This window comes from Homarus americanus, unplaced genomic scaffold, assembly GCF_018991925.1.
Source record: "Homarus americanus isolate GMGI-L3 unplaced genomic scaffold, GMGI_Hamer_2.0 scaffold47294, whole genome shotgun sequence".
NCBI lineage: Eukaryota > Metazoa > Arthropoda > Malacostraca > Decapoda > Nephropidae > Homarus > Homarus americanus.
Genome location: NW_024745936.1, coordinates 191,611 through 211,635, shown reverse-complemented (window position 1 = coordinate 211,635; position 20,025 = coordinate 191,611). Strand labels below are relative to the sequence as shown.

Here is a 20,025-nt window from a genome sequence, read left to right as displayed (position 1 = left end):
AATGTTTATACCAGAATGTTTATACCAAAAATGTTTATACCAGAATAATTATACCAGAATGTTTATACCAGAATAATTATACCAGAATGTTTATACCAAAAAATAGGAATAATTGTTTTTTTTTTAATTAAATTTTTAAAAGTAATTGAATGTTGTAGATTTATTTTAAAAGAAAAGGTTAGGTTAGGTTATGTTTGGTTAGGTTAGGTGATTGGTTAAGCAAATGTGGTGCCAATGTTATAAATTACGGCAGTTTGGGTCAATACTCCGGCCTTACTATGAAAGCGATTGTTGCTGGCGGACGTATAACTGATTTTTCACACACACACACACACACACACACACACACACACACACACACACACACACACACACACACACACACACACACACACACACACAGTAATTCATATATACAGTTGATTTAAAATTTGAAATAATTCTTATCTAAAAACAATGATAAAAATGTACATATTTATCAACATAACTGAATCATATCTTATCAATTAAAAAAAAACAGTTCAGATACTCAATGTTCATACAGAAAATTAATTAAAATGATTCTTATCTAAAAATATGATAATTTGGGTAATTATTATATAAATGGTATATTTATAACACCCAGTAATTATTGATTATAGAGGATTATTTACAGTTAATAATATAGCTATAATTATAGCCATACTTAAAAATAATTATCAAGAGTTAAATTATAATAAGAAATAATCATGTTTATAAATTATTATTAGTTAAATTATCATCTAAATAATTATCCATAAAAACATAAATTATCATAAAAAAAATAATCCAAACTTAAACAAAATTATTAATATACCCGTAAAAAAAAACATTAAAAAACTCTAATTATATAAAAATTCAATTAAACCCAACCAATCATCATCATTACCCAGCACTAACGACCCTAACTATGTAATTCAAATATGATACGAGGTTCTTTACATAATTGGCTCAAACACTGTGGTAACAAATGGCTTGGTAACGATGCGGTCATTAGTGGTTGAACTGCGTAACGTGATGTGATGAATGCGACTTACGCTGAGGAAGAGTTGAGAGATGCGTAATTATGCGTATGTTACAGTGGCGTGGAGGGGGGGTGGTGGCGTAAGTATTATGGATTTTGATAACAACAACAACAACAATAATAGTAATAATAATAATAATAATAATAATGAACAAAAACAACAAGGGAAAACATAAATAATAATTACCTGGATTAATTAACAAACAGACACAAATTCCAAACTAATTATACGCCAGATAGGTAAAGGCAAACAAGGCAATTCCCGGGAACGAGGGTTAAGTTGGCCTATTGGGTTGTTAAGAGCTGAAACTAACAGTGATCTGAATGGTTATGGTACCAGGGGAAATTAAGGTCAGGTGGCCCCAGACTATGTGAGATTTGTGGCGCTACACCGAGTGGATCCCTGTGTGAGAGAGAGAGAGAGAGAGAGAGAGAGAGAGAGTCATCTTTCCCCTCAAGTCAACTCTCCTCCACCCTCCTCTCCCCCTTATCCTCCCCTTTAACCCCTCCCCTTAGCGCTCCAAGGGGGAAAAGACAAACGGAAAAAACAAATTTCCTCTCTAGAATCGATTTGGGAGGTGGGTTATTTCTTGTTGATCCTCCCTTCCTTAATTAGCCCTCTCTTGCTCCAAACTTGTGGGGAGAGGAGGAGTGGGGAGTGGGGAGTGGGGAGAGGAGAGTGGGGAGTGGGGAGTGGGGAGTGGGGGAGAGGGGAGAGAGAGGCTAGGTTGGTAGGGGAGAGGCAGAGAAGCTGGATGGGTGGTGGGGGTATGGGAGAGAGGAGAAAGTGAAAGAGAGAAAGGAGGTGGGAAGGAGGAAGGGGAAGGAAGAGATAGAGAGGGGAAAGAGAGCAAGAGAGAGAGAAGGAAGGGAGATGGAAGAGGAAAGCCAGAGAGAAGAGGGAAGGTATAGGGAAGGAGAGAGGGGAGAGGGAAAAGGAGAGGGGGGAGAGAGGAGAGGGCAGGAGAGAAGGGAGAGTCAGTTAAAAAGGCAGGGAAGGGGAGGGAAAGAGTGACGAGCGATGGAAGGGAACATAATGGAAGAGGGACGTAAAATGGAATAATTGAATCGATAGTGAAAGAGAGTGGAGAGGGAGAGGGGGTGGGAGAGGGCGGGAGAGAAGGGTGATGGAGAGGGAGGCAGGGAGGGAGGGAAGGAGGCTGGAAGAGAAGGGTGAAGGAGAGAAAGGGAGAGTAGAGGAGGAAGGAGAGGTAAGGGAGTGAGAGAAGAGGCAATAAGGGAAAATGTAGAAGAAGGGAGAGGGTAGCAGAGAAACAAACACAAACAAACACAAACAAACACAAACAAACACATAAACAGAGAAAAAATATAAATTAATTAGTATTTTTAATTTTTATGGTAACGAGTTTAATTAATTACTTCACTCACTCAATTATCTAGATACGTGTTTATTTCATTAATTAATTCAATGTTTTTTAGTGCAATAATTACCAGGTGTTTTTTCTATCTATAAAAAAATATTGTGTTTTTTTAATAACTTAGATATATAGAGATATTAAATACAGTAAATAATAATATAAATAGATTATAAATTATTACGTAACAAATCCCAAAGACCCACAAACTACAATTAACATTTAAATTCCTAGGGAGAAAATTTAACATTAATCTTTAAATCCTCCACGAAAGACAGACAAGCAATCACTAATGTATCTTGGAAGCGTCTCTGTCTGTCTGTCTGTCTGTCTGTCTGTCTGTCTGTCTCTTTTATCTTGTTATGTGTGTCTGTGTGAGTGTCTCTTTCTGTCTCATACATGCGATAAAAGGTCCCTCTCACTTCCTACCTCCCCTCCCTCTCCCTCTCTCTCCCCCCTCTCTCTCTCTCTCTCATACATACCATAAAAGGTCCCTCTCACATCCTGTTTCCCCGCTCTCTCTGTCTCACACATACGATAAAAAGGCTCCTCACCTCCTACCTCCCTCCCTCTCTCCCCTTTCTCTCCTCACACATACGATAAAGGTTCCTCTCACTTCCCACTCCTCCCTCCTCTCTCTCACACATGTACGATAAAGGTTCCTCTCACTTCCTACCTCCCTCCCTCTCCCTCTCTCTCACACATACAATGATAAAAGGTCCCTCTCACTTCCTACCTCCCCCTCCCCCTCACACATACATAAAAGGTTCCCTCAACTACCCCAACCCTTCACCATACTAACTTTCACTCCCACAACTAATACAATACTTTTCACTTTTCTAAAACAAAGGACTGAGCTATTGTTTACCCCTCCCATCCCATCCCATCCCCCTACCCCATATTTCCTCCTCTCTCTCACTCATCCTCCTTGATGACGTCAAGACCCGACCTCCCGCCTTGCAGTTGGGGTGTGTTTCAATTGTCTTGATTCATATGTGTGTTGTGGTGTGTTTGTTTGTGTTTGTTTGTTTGTGTGTGTGTGTGTGTGTGTGTGTGTGTGTGTGTGTGTGTGTGTGTGTGTGTGTGTGTGTGTATTAATATCATCATCATCATCATCATCATCATCATCATCATCATCATCATCATCATTATAACAATCATCATTATACATCACTATATAACTAATGAACCTTATAATCTACACAATCAGTCAAACAACAATCAGTCAACCACAATCAGTCAACAACTATCAGTTAACCACAATCAGTCAACCACACTTCCATTTACATGTATTTTGAGTGAATTGACTTGGTGAGACTTCCGGGTAAACAGGAAGGGGCAGCACAGGTGACAAGAACAACTATATGACGACTAATGATAAATATTGCCATTTGATATTCTTGTTTGTTTACATTAATCAGCTGACTGACAATTGGGCTGAAACACATACTTACATATAAACACACATGTAACTACTGTACACACACAAAAAACACACACACCCACACACACGCACAGATACGACCATATCACCTGGGGGGTAGTCGTCAAGGAGTGGAGAAAGGAGGAAGCAGGAGAGGAAGACGAACACACAGGAAGTTACCTCACCTGACGCTGCATGGAGACTCCCTGTTGATAAAAACTATCTCCCTCTGTTGCCTGGGAAAAAAAATAGTCTCTCAGTCGGAAAGTTAGTTAGTCAATCAGTTAGTCTGTTAGTTAGTCTGTTATTTAGCTAGTTAGATTACCAGTTAGTTAGTTAGATTACCAGTTAGTTAGTTAGTCTGTTAGTTAGTTACTTAAATTACCAATTAGTTTGTTAAATTGCCAGTTAGTTAGTTAGGCTGCCAGTCAGTCAGTTAATTAGAATGCCAATTAGTTAGTTAGACTGCCAGTTAATTAGTTAGGTTGCCAGTTAGTCGATTAGTTCGATTACCAGTCAGATACATTCCCACCATCTCAAAAGGCTTAAATCCTTCACTTTTATCCCAATAAGTTATCATATAGTCTCAATGTAAACCCGGCGCCATGGTTTTTTTTTTTTTTTAGGTTATATCTCCATTTAGGGACAACAATGCAGGGTTCGAATCCCGGAAATTGTCAGGGAATTTAAATAGAATGGTTGTGTAACACTGAGGCCGATAGAGAATGGTTTTTTTTGGTCCCCCTACGTGGTCTGTTTTGGTCTGTTTTGGTCCGGTGAATCTAACGTATGCAGTTTGTCTCTTCCTCTTTCCCTCTCTTTTTCCCTCCCTCTCTCTTCCCCTCCTTTCATTTTCTATCCCTCTCCCCCCCTATCCATTTCCCCCCCTCTCCATTTCTCTCCCCCTCCCTTTCCCCCCCTCTTCATTTCCCTCTTTTTTTCCATCCTCTCCATTCTATCATAGGGTAACAGTGGTCAGATTGGCCCAGTTGGCCATTGTTGGCCAACCTTGGCCCACCTTGGCCAACATAGCGGTGTGGCCCAGTGACCTCCCGGCCAGGGGAACACTCACTGGCCCGGTTAAAGGTGACTCGCCAACCCGAGGGGAGAGGGGAGGAGAGGGGAGAGGAGGGAGAGTGAGGTATAGGGGTGGGGAGGAACAGGGACGATGGGTGAGAGAGGACGGAAGAGGTGAGTGGAGAGAGAGAGAGAGAGAGAGAGAGGGGGGGAATGAGAAACAGAGGAGAACAAAGAAAGAGAATTAAAGAAAGGAACATAAGGAGATTAGTAGCAAGAGGAAGAATACGAAAGGGGAAGTGAGAGAGGAAGAATAAAAAGAAGAAAGAGAGGGAGGATGAAGGAAGGGATAGAAGAAAGGAAGGAGAAGGAAGAGGAGGAGGTGAAAGGGAGAGAAGTGAAAGGAAGGAGGAAAAAAGAACGAGAGGGAGAGGAGAATGAGGAGTGAAGAGGAAAAATTATAAGAGAGGAGAGAAAGAGAAACAGAAGAGGAGGGAGAGAAGTGAGAGAAAAGAGAAGAGAGTGGAAGGAGGAAGGGAAGAGAAGAGAGGAAAAGGAAAAGAGGGGGAAGGGATGAGTGAGAGAGGGGGAAAAGTATATTGAAGAATACGGTTAAAAAATAGACAGACAATAGAACAGAAGAGTGATCAAAGCGGAGACAGACAGACAGACAGAGAGACAGAGAGAAAGAAAGAAAGCAAGAGAGAGAGAGAGAGAGAAAGAGAGAGACAGAGAGAGAGCGACAGAGCAGGAGTTCAGTGAGTGAGATCTCTGGTGGCCTGGAGAGACAGTGGTTAGGGAGAAAGTGAGATATCTCTGTCTCACGCAGTATCGGCAGGGAGAGAAAGAGGAGAAAGGGAAGTGAAATATCACCCTGTAGAAAGTTCTGAGGAGGAGAGAAAGTAGAGAGAGAAAGGAGGGAGGGAAAAGGATACAATGAAGGGAATACTGAGTGAAGAGAAAGTATTTGGTGAGGAGAGAGAGAGAGAGAGAGAGAGAGAGAGAGATTTTAAATACTTAACCCTCCTTCTCACCACCACAATCCTCCTCACCCCCTCCCCCCCTGCAACCACCACTACTACCACCACTACCACCACTACCACCACTACCACCACCACCACCACCACTACCACCACCCCAGGCTGTGTTCTATGACTTTGGTTACTCTGATTAAAGACAAACATTATTACGTATTTTTAATGAAACTTTTTGAAACTTTTTGAAACTTTTTGAAAACGATATAAGGAAATTTGATGAGTCTTATTCCTTTGAGAAAATAAGAGGAAAAACAAAATAAAATAAAGTTTGTTTAGTAAATTATCTACATTACTTTTGTTTACTAGTTATTATTATTATTATTATTATTATTATTATTATTATTATTATTATTATTATTATTATTATTTCTGTTCCTATATGTCCACTCCATCCTCCTTCCTTCCTACTCCCCTCCCACCCACAAAGTCACCCCTTCTACCACCTCTCCCTCTCCCCCCTCTTCCTCTTTCCCACTCCCCTCCCACTCACACATCGACATGGTTCATGCATTTACAAGGAGAATCTGACAGCTGAGGACCCCACCTTTCAGCTGATGGATAGTGGATGTACAGAGTCACTGCTGTATGTATGTATGTATGTATGTATGTATGTATATATGTATGTATGTATGTATGTATGTAATGTCTCTCATACACCCAAACCCTCACCTTTCCTCCATACTCCCCGTTTATCTGTCTTTCTCTCCCTCTCTTCTGTCTATCCATCCATCGGTCAATCTGTCTGGGTATCCGTCTCCTCTTTTAATTGCAACACGGGTGAAATTTCAACCACTACTGTACTGTTATTGCTGTAAACAACCTGCTGCTATTGCTGTAAACCACTTCTGTTATTGTTAGTGCAGCTGCTTTTATTGTTGGTGCAGCTGCTGTTATTGTTGGTGCAGCTGCTGTTATTGTTGGTGCAGCTGCTGTGTGGGTTTGTGTTATAATCAATTCGTCATAAACCTGTACAATTAACCAGGTAGACCCAAAAGCATTATGTACGATTATATGGGGCTATTTTTATACACCAGTCCAGGACAATGTTTTTATTTTGGCCGTGGTGAGAGAGAGAGAGAGAGAGAGAGAGAGAGAGAGAGAGAGAGAGAGAGAGAGTACCTAGAAAACCAAGTATATAAATATGGAAGAAATTCACATCAATCAAGAAAACACATCACCTGCTACCCCCCCTTACCCTCCCCCTCCACCCCCCACTAGATCCCTCCTCTACCTGGTTTATCCCCCCTCTAATAGATACCCCCCACACACCTGGCTACCCCCCTTACCCTCCCCTCCACCCCCCTAGATCCCTCCTCTACACCGGTTTATCCTCCCTCTAATAGATACCCCCCACCTGTCTCTCCCCCCCCCTTACCTCCCCTCCACCCCCTCCCAGGTCCCTCCTCTACCTGGTTTGCTCCCCCTCCTGTGAATACCCCCCACCACCCTGGCTACCCCCTTACCCCTCCCCTCCACCCCCACTGGGTCCCTCCTCTACCTGGTTTATCCCCCCTCTAATAGATACCCCCCACCACCTGGCTACCCCCATACCCCTCCCCTCCACCCCCACTGGTCCTCCTCTACCTGGTTTATCCTCCCTCTAATAGATACCCCCCCACACACCTGTTCTCTCCCCCTCCCTTACCCCTCCCCTCCCACCCCATAGATCCCTCCTCTGCCTGGTTTTATCCCCCCTCCCTATGTGGGCCCCCCCCACACACACCTGTCCTCTCCCCCCTTACCCTCCCCTCCCACCCCCCACTAAATCCCTCCTCTACCTAGTTTTATCCCCCTCTAATAAAATCCCCCCACACACAGCTATCTCCCCCCCTTACCCTCCCCCTCCCACCCCCCACTAGATCCCTCCCTCTACCTGGTTTATCCTCCCTCTATTGATACCCCCACACACCTGGCTACCCCCCCCTTCTATCCTACCTTGTCTCTTTACTTTATTAACTCTACTTTGTGTTACGTGTAGAGGAAGAATATAAATAACGCTGAGAATTATTTTAAATGTAAATATTTGTGTCTGAGTATTTTAGAGACATTGTGAAGGAATAAGTATGATATGTCACCAACTTTATCTTCTAATAAATGTTTGATAATATTCTGATCTAGATAAATTATTTACATTACTTAACCTCTACTGATGTTTGTAAGTAAATCTGGCTATAATTAATAATAGTAAGAATGATATATATAACATTAGATAGATAAATATACACGTAATATTTTGTTTCAAGAATAAGCCTTATGGACTACGATTTATTCACCAAACGTGCAAGCTTCCTCCATCTATTGGCAAAATAATGCACTAAACCAGCCCGCGAACTTTTTAACCAATCACAACATTGAAACAAGGAGAGGCTTGTCCAATGACCTTCCAGTGATGACGTAAATCTGGCACAAAACACGACGATCTAACTACTTGTGTAATTACCCATTGGCGATAGTTAGCGTTACCAAACAACATATTTTTTTCAATAGGACTGGACAACTCCACGGTTTACATGACGTGTGTAACTCTCCTCCCTGTGTGTGCATCTATACGTACATGAGTCTGTCCGTTATGTACACACTCCCACCTTCACCGTCTCATAATAGATAATTAATATATTCTCACGCCCGGACCATAACCCACTCATTAACCTACCTGTAATACCTGAGTCAACCCGTGGTATAACGCTATGTACACACACACGGGAGATAGAGAGAGAGAGAGAGAGAGAGAGAGGGAGGCAGGATCAGTAGCCAGACCCTAGAAGGATTACTGCCTTCTCAATGGAGACTACTGGAGCCAGAGATACGGGACAGTAATTACCCAGAGAGAGAGAGAGAGAGAGAGAGAGAGAGAGAGAGAGAGTTAGATATCTCCACTACCACCACCACCACCACTATCACCATCATCATCATCATCAACACCATCATCATCACCACCACCACCACGACCACCACCACTATCATCACCACCACGACCACCACCACTATCACCACCGCCAGCATCAAGCCCCAGCGAGGCTCCGACAGGCAGCGTGGCCATGTATAAAGAGACGGAAACGGCTGACGGGGAAATTGGTGAGGAGAGGAGAGTTCAGTGTCCACTTTCGGTATAAAACTGGAAGCTTGTACGTGAAAGAGGACGTTTGTAATTTACCTGTTAGTGAGGCAGGTAGGTGGTGGAGGTGGTGGTGGTGGTGATGGTGATGTGGGTGGGTGGTGGTGGTATGGTGGTGATGGTGAGGTGGTGGTGGTAGTGGTGGTGGTAGTGGTGGTGGTGGTGGTGGTGGTGGTGGTAGTGGTGGTGGTGGTGGTGATGGTGGTGGTGGTGATGATGATGATGATGATGATGATGATGATGTTGAATATGATGATGATGATGTTGATTATGATGATGATGATGTTAATGATGATGGTGATGATACTGATGTTGAAAACCTTAAAAAAAAGCCCCTCTAACTCAAAATATTCTAGACGTAACTAAACACTTAGGTTAGGTTAAGTTAGTAGAGAGACACAGAGCTACAAGTCATCTTTTCCTGGCCTGGTGATAGTTACTGCGGCACACAACCTGATACAGACGCTAATGGTGCTCTATGTTACCGCGGAGATGAGGGGTAGTGGTGAGGGGTAGTGGTGGTGAGGGGTAGTGGTGAGGGAGGAGGGAGGGGTGTGGTGGTATGGGAGGGAGGTAGGGGTAGTGGTGGTGAGGGGAGGGAGGTGAGGGGTAGTGGTGAGGGGTAGTGGTGGTGAGGGGGAGGAGGTGAGGGGTAGGTGAGGGGGTAGTGGTGAGGGGTAGTGGTGAGGGGTAGTGGGGAGGGGTAGTGGTGGGGAGGGGGAGGAGTTGAGGGGTAGTGGTGAGGGGTAGGGTGGTGAGGGAAGGAGGTGAGGGGTAGTGGTGAGGGGGGGTAGTGGTGGTGAGGGAAGGAGGTGAGGGTAGTGTGAGGGGTGTGTGGTGGTGAGGGGAGGAGGTGAGGGGTAGCAGAGGGGTGGTGAGGGGTAGTGGTGGTGAGGGTAGTGGTGGTGAGGGAAGGAGGTGAGGGGTAGTGGTGAGGGGGTAGTGGTGGTGAGGGAGGGAGACAGAGGGGGTAGTGAGGGCTGGTGAGGGGTAGTGGTGGTGAGGGAGGAGGTGAGGGTAGGTGGGAGGGAGGAGGTGAGGGGTAGTGGTGAGGGGTAATGGTGAGGGGTAGTGGTGGTGAGGGGAGGTAGAGGTGAAGGGTGGTAGGAGGGTAGTGGTGGGAGGGGAGGAGGTGAGGGGTAGTGGTGAGGGGTAGTGGGTGAGGGGGTAGTGGTGGTGAGGGGAGGGAGGTGAAGGGTAGTGGTGAGTGGTAGTGGTGTGGTGGTGAGGGAGGAGGTGAGGGTAGTGGTGAGGGGTAATGGTGAGGGGTAGTGGTGGTGAGGGGTAGTGGTGGTAAGGTGATGTGGTAGTGGTGGTAGTGAGGGGTAGTGGTGGTGGGAATAAGTGGTAGTAGTGATGCTAAGGAGAATATGGTCGGGGTAAGTAGCAACAGGGGGAATGGCTATGGTTCTGTGTAGGGGGGAAGTGGCGTTGGGGAGAAGTGGTCAGTGGAGGGAAGTGGCAGTGAATGACGTGATGGTGGAGCGGGTACTAAAGGTTAACGGCGGAAGTGGTGGTGGCGAGTGAATGTGGAGAGAACAGAAGGTTGGTGCAGTGGCAGGCAGTGGTGGCGAGTGAGGGGGAAGTGGTCATGGAAACTGATGAGGGAGGGGAAGTAGTGAAGGTCGATGGAAATGGTTGGTGGTGGGTAGAGAGAGGGAGGGAGTGACGGAGGGAAGGAGAGAGATGGTGATGAAGGGAGATAGTGAGTCAGGGAGAGAGAAGGGAGAGGGAGTGTTAAGTTACATCTAGAACATTTTGAGTTAGATATGAATTATTTTCATTAGGTTTTCAACACCACCACCACCACCATCACCAACACCACCACCACCACCACCACCACCACCACCACCACCACCACCACCACCACTACCATCACCACCAACACCACCACCACCACCACCATCACCACCACACCACCACCACCACCACCACCACACCATCACCACCACCACCACCACCACACCACACCACCATCACCACACCATCACCACCACCACCACCACTACCACCATCACCACCACACCGCCCACCACCACCACCACCACCATCACCACCTGCCACTCATCACCACCACTACCACCACCACCACCAAATGATCACTACCACTTCAATATCATTGTTGTTGATCATTAACACTACTTGTTCATCACTATCATTATCATTATCATTACCATCTCCACCACCTACCTGCCTCTACTAACAGGTTACAAACGTCCTTTCACGTACAAGCTCTGTGTTTTATAATGAAGTGGATATTCGAACTCTCTCACCACCTCTGTCAGCCGTTTCCTTCGTCTTCTTATACATGGCCACGCTGTTCGTCGGATTCGCTGGGGCTTGATGTTGGCGGTGATAGTGGTGGTGGTCGGTGGTGATGATAGTGGTGGTGGTGGTGGTGGTGGTGGTGATGATGATGGTGTTGATGACAGATGATGATGGTGATAGTGGTGGTGGTCTCTCTCTCTCTCTCTCTCTCTGGGTAATTACTGTCCCGTATCTCTGGCTCCAGTAGTCTCCATTGAGAAGGCAGTAATCCTTCTAGGGTCTGGCTACTGATCCTGCCTCCCTCTCTCTCTCTCTCTCTCTCTCTCTATCTCCCGTGTGTGTGTACATAGCGTTATACCACGGGTTGACTCAGGTATTACAGGTAGGTTAATGAGTGGGTTATGGTCCGGGCGTGAGAATATATTAATTATCTATTATGAGACGGTGAAGGTGGGAGTGTGTACATAACGGACAGACTCATGTACGTATAGATGCACACACAGGGAGGAGAGTTACACACGTCATGTAAACCGTCCTCAGCTCATGTTAAATCCTTGCTTAATAAGTTAATTATTCGGTTTAGGCTTAGTTATCCGTAGTCACAATTGCGTCAGAGGTGGTTTAATTATCCTAAGTGATTTAGTGGTTTATGGATATTCATGGGTAATTAATGTTGGTTCACTTAATATAAAAGGTTGAATATGGAGACAAGTTTTCCTCTTACAATTCCTAAGCTAACCTAAGCTAACGTAAGCTAACCTAAGCTAATCAAATTAACCTAAGTTAACCTAAACTAAACTAAACTAAGCTAAATTATTTTAAAATAAACTAACTTAACCTCTACTGATGTTTGTAAGTAAATCTGGCTATAAATAATAATAGTAAGAATGATATATATAACATTAGATAGATAAATATACACGTAATATTTTGTTTCAAGAATAAGCCTTATGGACTACGATTTATTCACCAAACGTGCAAGCTTCCTCCATCTATTGGCAAAATAATGCACTAAACCAGCCCGCGAACTTTTTAGCCAATCACAACATTGAAACAAGGAGAGGCTTGTCCAATGACCTTCCAGTGATGACGTAAATCTGGCACAAAACACGACGATCTAACTACTTGTGTAATTACCCATTGGCGATAGTTAGCGTTACCAAACAACATATATATTTTTTTTACGATTGGACTGTTTCAAAATGTTTCAATAAATGTAATGAAATGTGTTTTTATTCATAAGGTAAAAGTGGATAGTTTCTAAAAGGTTATTAGAGTGTGTGTGGATGTGTGTGTGTGTGTGGAAGTTTTTTGTTTTTATTTTTATGCCCTGAACCCCAGATTAAGAAAGTGGTCACTGAGGAAGAAAGGAGAGGATTATCGAAACTTTCCCGACCACTAAATTAAGAAAGTGACTAAACTTCGGGTTAGTGAGAGAGAAAGTAGAGGATATCTTAAAACTTTCTCTGGTCAAAATAAAAATATAAAATAAATTTACAGTGAAAAAGAAAGTGGATTTATTTTTTTAAGTCATCGAAGTCCTGAATTCAAAATAAAGAAAGTGATATATTGAAGAGAAAGTGGAAGACTTCATGTAAACTTTCTTTCGTCTTTGTTATTGAGAAGAAATTTTAGCTTTATAAAATACAAAAGAGAAAATTGTTTAATTAATTTCATCCAGGTTAAAAAATCAGGAATTCCTTAGTTTAGTAAAGAGAGAAAGTAAAACATTTATCTCATACTGAAAGAAAGTGAATAAATATTAAGGTCACGGAGGGAGAAAGTAAACTCTCTCTTTTACTTTCCCGAAACCCAGATGATGAGAAACACTACAAATCAGATTTATACGGGAGAAAGCCTATACTTTCTTTACTTTCTTTTATATGAATAAAAACACGAAAAAGTGAGATAATAGTGTGATCAGAGAGAGAGAAACAGAGAGAGAGAGAGCGTTTGATCAGAAGAGAGAAAAAGGCAAAGGAAATTTTCTTTTTATATTTCCCAAGGCTTAGATTAAGAAGGGGGAGGGGAGATTAAGAGAAGGGGAGGGGGATTAAAGTGGGAGGGGGGGATTAAGGGGGGGGATGGGGAGGGGGAGGCTAATTGAAACTTTCTTCGGGTGAAATTAAAATATGAAATGAATTAGTGCCGGTACAGTGAGTCAAATTGGTGGCAGTGGTGATAGTGGTGCCAGGCCGGGTATAGTGCCACCCTGAGACTGTGGTGGTGATGGTGATGATGGTGGTGATAGTAATGGTGATAATGATGATGATGATGATGATGATGATGATGATGATGATAACTTAACAACATCTCTCTCTCACTCTCCTAGTCTTCCTCACCCTCTCTCTCCAACATTCTCCCTCACCCCCTCTCTCTCCAACACTCCCCCTCACCCTCACCCCCCTCACTCTCTCCCTTCACAAATGCTCGACTAACTGAAATAACAGACTCAGCCACTCACAAGGAACATATAATATACTTTAATATATCAATGTATCTTATGAGTTATTTGAGTATAATGAAAAATATAACCATGTCTCTTATGAGTTTGTGAGAGTATAGTAATTTTGATAACAATGGTGGTGTTATTATCGTTGTTATTATTGTTATTGTTATTATTGTTGTTATTGTTGTTGTTATTGTTATTATTGTTGTTATTGTTGTTATTGTTGTTATTATTGTTATTGTTGTTATTGTTATTATTATTATTACCACTATCACTATTACCATTATCTACCACCGCTCATCACCACCACTCAACACCACCCCACACGACTCATCACCACCCACCACCCATCACAACCTCCACCATCACTAACACCATCACTCAACACCACTATCACCACCACCCACCACCCACCACCCATCACAACCTCCACCATCAATAACACCATCACTCAACACCACTATCACCACCACTCACCACCACCCACCACCACTAAAGCCATCATTCAACACCACTATCACCACCACCCACCACCACCCACCACAACCATCACTACCCGCATACTCTAACGTTCAATTCTAATGGCTTGGAATGGGAATGGGAATTGGAGAAGAGTATTGCTGGAACGGGAACAGAATTTGGAATATTCCCGGCGACCACTAGAGAGGAAGAACAAATATGCTCATAATATCTGAGAATTGTGAAGTGTAGTGGAGGTGATTCTGTGGTGGTGGTGATAGTGTGGTGGTGGTGATAGTGTGGTGGTGGTGATAGTGTGGTGGTGGTGATTGTGTGGTGGTGTTGGTGATTGTGTGGTGGAGGTGGTGGTGGTGGCGATTGTATAGTGATGATTGTGTGATGGTGATAGTGTGGTGATGGTGATTGTATGGTGGTGGTGATAATGTGATGGTAATTGTATGGTGGTCATCGTATAATGGTGATTGTATGATGGTGATCCTCTGATTGTATAGTGATTGTATAGTGATTGTATAGTGATTGTATAGTGATTGTATGGTAGTTAATGCATGCATTTAAACACACCCTCACATCTCCTATGAAGAGAAATTGAATGTGAGTGAACCTTTGAGAGTTGAAATTTTTATATCACATTAAACTTTACTGCTTGCCACTTTCTTAGGCATTTTATGAGCGTTTTTTAAACTCGGTGATGCAAACTTAAGCATCAATCTCGCGTTCTTTGTGTACATGACCGTTTTTTGTGTATATGATCGTTTTTTGTGTTCATGATCGTTTTTGTGTATGTGATCGTTTTTTGTATGTGATCGTTTTTTGTGTATATGATCGTTTTTTGTGTACATGATCGTTGTCTGTGTACATGAATAAGAGAAACGCACATCATCCCAACACACACACACACACACACACACACACACACACACTTATCATACGTACAGACATGATCCGTTCTATCTAACCTTACACGATAAAAAAAAATTACGAACAGAAAACGAGACGCGGTTTGGTTAGGTTAGGTTAGGTTAAATCACAAGAATTAACAAAAGGTGTAGTTAGAGGCGGTGTTGGTCGGTGATTGGGAAACAGACGAGATTAGGGACGTCCATTGAAGCTCAGCTGATGGGGAAATATTGACCTTAAGTGTGATTCTTGGCCACCACGGAAACTATATTTATACCACACGGGGAAAAAAATAACTATTGGTCCTGTAGGGGTCTTAGTAGTCCTGTAGGGGTCCCAGTGGTCATTCAGGGGTCCCAGTGGTCATTCAGAAGTCCCAGTGGTCCTAAGGGGCGTTAAAGAGGAACCCAAATTGATTTTTGTGAAAGATCGGTTAAGCTGTGTTTAAAAGGGATGGCTACTGAGGGCTGATGGATGGCTGGAGAGAAACGTCGGTAATATTAAAGAGGAGGAAGAGGAGGAGGAAGGGGAGCAGGAAGAGGAGGAAGAAAGGAAGACGGAGGAAGAGGAAAAGAAGGGCGGAGGAGGTCGAGGAGGAAGAGGAGGAGGAAGGGGAGCAGGAAGAGGAGGAAGAAAGGAAGACGGAGGAAGAGGAAAAGGGGAAGAGGGAGCAAGAGGAGGTAGACGATAACGAGGTAAAGGAAGGGGGGGAGAATGAGGAGGAAGAGGAAGATTGAGGGAGGAAGCGGTGAGGGATGAGGAAAAGAAGGAACAAGAAGAAGAAGAAGAGGAGGAGGAGGAGCAGGAGGAGTAGGAGGAGAAGAAGAAGAAGAAGAAGAAGAAGAAGAAGAAGAAGAAGAAGAAGAAGAAGAAGAAGAAGAAGAAAAAGAGGGATAAGAAGAGGGTGAAGAGGAAGGGGAAGGGGAGGATGTGGGTGCTTAGTTCTGGCATTTATTTAGTATTAATAACTCTGACTTTTTGCAATAGTGACGTCATATATGTGACTACGTGACTGTGTGTGAGAGAGAGAGAGAGAGAGAGAGAGAGAGAGAGAGAGAGAGAGTGTACCATTAGACAGACAGACAGACAGACAATAACCCCAAATAAACTATAAATGATTTCACTCAACACGACACTAACACAGGTAAGGAGACAACAACTTGCAACACTCAATTCTGATTAGGAAGTTATTTAGTACCGGTGCCAGCAAGGACGATGTAGCCCAGTGCCAAGTGGCTAGACCGTGGCACCCGTCTGGCACTTGGGTCGTGGTATGCTGGGTACTATCATGGGTATATTACAAGGATATATTTAGTATATTGGTTTGTGTTAAGTTAGGTTAGGTTAAGTTAGGTTAGGTTACCGGGACAATAACGACCTGCAGTTAGAGCCTAATTCCGTTGTTAGATATTGGTATTTAAGCTTCTCGTTATAACTTTCCGATATCGTAACGTTGACCACTTCGTGTGGCTGGTGATAATGTTACGATTAACCTCTACACCTGCCCTCATTAACCTCTACACCTGCCCTCATTAACCTCTACACCTGCCCTCATTATCCTCTACACCTGCCCTCATTAACTTCTACACCTGACCTCATTAGCCTCTACACCTGACCTCATTAACCTCTACACCTGACCTCATTAACCCCTATTCACTCGTTACCTTTTCGTGTAATAGTGAAGTCGATCCAGAAGGTGATAATAAAGTCCCTTGATGCTCGTGTTTACCCTTTCTCTCCCCCCATCTCTCTCACCACCCCCATCTCTCCCCCTCTCTCTCACCCCCCTCCTCTCTCTCTCTCTCTCTCTCTCTCTCTCTCTCTCTCTCTCTCTCTCTCTCCCCTTCATTCTCCGTCCGCCCACCAACATGTCGGCAACACGTTCAACTCAGATGGAAAGACGAAACAACAGGGACCCCACAGTGTGAGGAGAGGAGAGGAGAGGAGAGGAAGGAAGGAAAAAGATAGAAAAGAGGGAGAGAGAGAGAGAGAGAGGGGGAATGAATAGAAAAGAGGGAGAGGGAGAAAGAGGAGGGGAAAGGGATAGACGGAGGGAAAGGAAATGAAAGGAGGAAGAGATGGGAGAAAAAAAGGAAGAGAAAGAGAGAAGGATGAAGGGATAGAAGGATAGAGAAAAAGTTTGGAGGAAGAGAGTGAGAGAGGGAAGGAGAGAGAGAATAAGAGAACGTAACGAAGAGAACACGAAAACATTATAATAAAAAATGCAAGAATGCAAAATTAAGAATAGTGGACGAGAATTAGCGGGGGGAGGAGGAGGGGGTGATAGGGAGATGAACGCAGACACCAGAGGGAGGAAGGGGAGGGGAGGTGGAAGATGAACGCAGACACCAGGGGAGGAAGAGGGGGAGGTAGACGGGAGGGGGAGGGGAGCGGTGAAGATGAATGCAGACAGCAGAGGAGGGAGGAGGAAGGGAAGGAAGGAAGGGGGGGGAAGGGAGGAATTAGATGAACATGAACGGCCAGTGCCCAAGGTAATATCTAAGTAAGCTCTTGGAACTGACTATCCGCTCCGACCCTTCATGACAGGAGGTCGAGAGAGAGAGGGAGAGAGAGAGAGAGAGTCACACGGCACTAAAACTCATTATTTTTGGTCCCCGTGTCTCTCTCTCTCTCCTCCAGTCTCACCTCTCTCACGCTTCTCCTCAATTACAGCTTTTTTTCTGCTTACAAACGTTTTTTTTTTCATTTCTGCTTACAAACGCTTTTCCCTTTCTGCTATTAATTTTTTTTTCTGCTAACAAACGTGTCTTTTGTGTATGTATGTATGTATGTATGTATGTATGTATGTATGTATGTATGTATCACAATGTAGGTTGTCAAAGGGAAACATCACTCTCTGAAGGAATAAAACACCGAGTGTGTGTGTGTGTGTGTGTGTGTGTGCACTTACATAAGAAACTACTTACCCCCCCCCCATAAATTTACTTAAGGAAAAAAGTTACAAAAACAAAAGCATTTGACCTTCACGAACAAAAGTATTTACCCAAGAAAGTATTATTTTTTCCACCAAATTTGTTTTTACTGACCAAAAAACACAAACTAAGGCATTATACTTCTACTTTTTTGTGTGTGTTTACAGATCAAAGTTACAAACAAGAAAGTATTATAGTATTTTCTTCCACCTAAAAGTATAAAGGAAGGTAGGAAGGTTGAGTGACGGACACGGACAAGGGGTGAAAGAACGTCAGCGTGTGTACTTACCGAACAAGTAGTGACCAGGTACTGGGGCAGGGTGAGCCTGGGGCGGTGACACTGGGGGAGAGGAGGGCGGGCTGGAGAGGGCTGGTCTGTGAAGGACGGCCCTCAGGGGAGTCCTCTGAGGGGTGAGATGGTCCCTGGATGGTCCTGGAGGAGGAGGGGTGGGGGGTTCCTCCACGCTAAGTTAGGATGTCCGTTCTTCTTCTCCGAGTGAAAATCTTGAATGAAACTTTTGTCTCTAACTTCACGTTCATCCAGGGGTATTTATTTTTTTCTTTCTCTCTCTCTCTTTTTCTCTTTCTCTTTTCCCCTTTTTTCTCCCTTTCTCCTCCGACTGCTTCTCTCTCTCTCTCTCTCCTTCTCTCTCTCTCACAGTTCTTGATTCTCTTTTAGGTTTTTTCTCCCGGCGTTGAGCGGATGAGGCTGGGGGACTCCTGGCGTGGGGGGAGTTATGGCTGGCTATGGCTCACACGCTGACGAAGGAGGAGCTGTTTCTGCTGACTCCACACCCAGCTGGCCAAGGTTTCGTCGGGTGCCAGGCCGCTCGGGGAATGACTGTTGCTCGTAGATGAATAGTTCTGGAGTTGTGGAGTGGTTGATGATGCAGTGGTCATTTAGCGATTGACGCCGTGTTGGGTACTCGTGCAGGCAACAGCGAGACACCAAGCACTGGAAGACGTTGTATGGATGTATTCTGGTTCAGTTAGGGGGACGACGAGTCGCCCTAAGAAAAGGCTGAATGGAAGCCAAGAAGTGTTTGTATTCAGAGGGATTAACTTACTGAAGGCTCGGCACTTAAGGATTTAACTTATCATCATCATCATCATTATCATTATCATCATTATCATCCAAGGTTTCTCTTTATCGATAATTTGACTTAAGAAAATAATGAATGAATTCCAGAAAGTTCAGGTTATTAATATTTATGTCCTGGGTTATGATGGAGCTCCGTGGTGTGTGAGGACCTCGGGGTCAGTAACACACCACACCAGTATTATTTGTGTCCGTCACGGGAAAAACTCGTAACTTATGGACGATTTACACACATACACTCAAAGCAGCGACGAACTATACACACACCAGGTAAACACTGTCTTAAATTGTATCATATACCACTTTCCTACAGGTAAAAGTGATCAGGTTCTATGGAAATTTCAGGGGGGCGTTTCCAAAAGGATTCTGGTAGCGTGTCCGTGAGATTTAGGGGGGCGTGTCCCGAGCTGGATCGTGGAGGAAACGCGTTCTTGAGATACCGTTTGTTGATTATCTGTGTGTAGTGAAGATATTGCTGGAACTGTTTCTGTTTTGTTTTTTTAAAGAATGGATTTTTTTCATTAACTGTTTATAATGTGTTGGATTAATTAATATAATTATTAATTGATTCTAAATGTCTGATTACAACTCGATACCAAAGTTCATTGACTGGAATCTAAACACAGTCTCTATTTTTCTTATTGATGATAGATGTTTAGTTACCATAAACCTCACAAGCCAAGGTGAGGCTGTAGAATTTCCTAGAGGCTCCTGGAAAAAAGTATCCAATTCCTCACAGTGATGTTATAACTGCATATTTTTCCCAGGACAGTTTGCGTCTTTTCTTGTGTATTGGAGACTCACACACACACAGACACAACTACATCCAAGTAGTTATGTTTCCACTTTTTTTTTTTTTGCTACAAAGTTTATGACCGGAAGGAGAAAC

At 43.8% G+C, this 20,025-nt stretch overlaps 1 protein-coding gene across 1 annotated transcript in view; it reads right to left on the bottom strand.

Moving 5' to 3' along the window:
• The window catches only part of LOC121878831 (facilitated trehalose transporter Tret1-2 homolog), a 52,205-nt gene extending 33,442 nt beyond the window's left edge, over positions 1–18,763 (bottom strand). Inside the window, exon 1 of the mRNA XM_042385245.1 lies at positions 18,327–18,763. The gene's annotated coding sequence lies outside the window, so the exon portion shown is untranslated. The remainder of the gene's footprint in view (positions 1–18,326) is intronic.
• Between the last annotated feature and the right edge of the window lie 1,262 nt (positions 18,764–20,025).